The sequence below is a fragment of the Mus pahari genome, chromosome 6, assembly GCF_900095145.1.
Source record: "Mus pahari chromosome 6, PAHARI_EIJ_v1.1, whole genome shotgun sequence".
Taxonomy (NCBI): Eukaryota; Metazoa; Chordata; class Mammalia; order Rodentia; family Muridae; genus Mus; species Mus pahari.
Window position 1 is genome coordinate 101,759,611 of NC_034595.1, and position 2,078 is coordinate 101,761,688.

Genomic DNA, 2,078 nt, shown 5'->3' on the forward strand with positions numbered 1-2,078 from the left:
TTAGGTCCCCTGTCGTCACTCACCTAGGAGTGGTGGTTTATAAGAGACTGGAAAGGTTGCCCTGGACCTTAATGAGCAGGATACAGAGCAAAGCAAGGTAACCTTTGACCTTTTTATCCCCGAAAAAGCTTAAGGGAAAAAAAAATAGCTTTCTTAAATGACCAGCCAGCACTACCCAGGGACTGCTTCGCTGGTTTTATGTGAATTCTTCGGTTTGGTTTGGATGCTGGACAAGGAACCTCTGCATGGCACATACTACGTACACGTGTGTCTAAGTACACATGTGCTCTTCTACCGAGCTCCCCAGCCCACAGCTCTGACCGCATTCTGAGCTGTCCTTCTTCAATGGCGGGAATGAAATTCTGGCCTGCTTCAGCAAAGGTGCCCAAAGGTAGACATCTATATTAATACCCATTCTGCTGGGGCCAACATCTGAGGTTCACAGCATTCATAAAGAAAACTCTCTTTCTATAACAAGCTACGTTTTACTTAATCCATTGCCGGCCTCTCCTTGTTAGAATCGGAAATGGGAAGGCAGTGTTTGCTGTGTTCATCAGTGAGGTGTCTCCAGACTGTACGGCAGACCTTAGCACGGAGTGGAGTCTATACCTAGGTGACTAGGAGAATGTTGCACTGGGGATAGGTGGTGACACCCCTTTCTAGTCAACATGCTTCTGGCCTCTCTCAGAGAGGACCACTGTTCTGGAGGGCCCAGCGGTTCACAGTCCAGCTGATATTAAGGGGGGAATGGGGGATAGCAGGTGGCAGGAAAGATGTATGTCCAGGGAACATATCCCAAGGACACTTGTCTGGTCCAGGGGTCAGAGAAGGTCACTGTGAAGACACAGCATTTGAGACCAGTATAGTTGGCCAGGGTGAGAGGGATTTGGAGGGCAGAGCTGCAGCTTCCCAGCTGACTGAAGTGTAGTAGGGCAGCACCAAGGCTGTGATGTCACCTCACCGTGAAGGAAGCTCCTAGAAGGTAAGAGCATCAAGCTAAGGTCACAGGAGAGCGTGACTTCAGAGATGTCTGCGTATGTTTGCCGGGGCGCTGTACCTCTGAGCTGTACCATGATGCACAGTCCTCAGACCGGCATTCCTTAGCTCTGGTTCTCCACGGAGAATTGAAGGCAGGCACGGAAGGGAGCAGCACAGAAGGTCAGTGTGTGTGTGTGTGTGTGTGTGTGTGTGTGTGTGTGTGTGTGTGTGTGTGTACATGTGCTGGCGCTCGCTCTTGGGTGTCATCTGTGCCTCAGGGATTCTTTTCCTCAAACTTTGGTGATTAAGTCATCCAAGCACCTAAACAATACTGAGGAACCCCCCCCCAAACTCCTCGCCACCTCATGAGGGGCAGAACGGGCTCACACAACAACCCGCAATTCTAAGCAACTAAGGGAAGAGGTGAGCCTGCTGGTCCTCTGATGTCTGTGAATGGTCCTCTCCGTGAAGCGGTCAATTCCTCCTTTAATTTACAATGTCTGTCAGTCTCCTCTCTCCCTCCTTCCCCACCAGTTCTTTCGCTTATTGACTTTGTTCTTCTCCTGCTTTGTGAGTAGAGAGATGAAAATGTGCTTCTCCACAGGACGCCCTTCCCACAAACACACTTCCTCATCTTGCTTCCTGCCCTTTTTCCAGAGAAGCCACAGGGGCAGGAGGGACTGAAAACTGTTCTCTTGTTAAAAATGTTACACCTGTCTCTGTGAATAAACTAAGCCAGGACCGAGGCAGAGTCTGCTCCATCCACTGCTCCATGCCTAGACAGACAGGACCCAGATGATTGTCACTAGACCTCACTGCACCCCAAGTGAACTTCCATGTCTGCTCCCCTTTCCCCCAGAAGCCACACCCTTGTCCCTTTGTTTAGCTCCAGAAAGCCTGAGCTACTTTGAGCCTTATACTTGTGTATATATATGTATGTATGTATATATGTGTATGCATGTATATGTGTGCATGCATGTATATGTGTATATTTATATGTGTATATGTGTGTGCATATATATGTATGTATATGTGTGCATGTATGTATGTATGCATGTATATGTGTGTGTGCATATATGTGTATGTATATGTGTGCATGT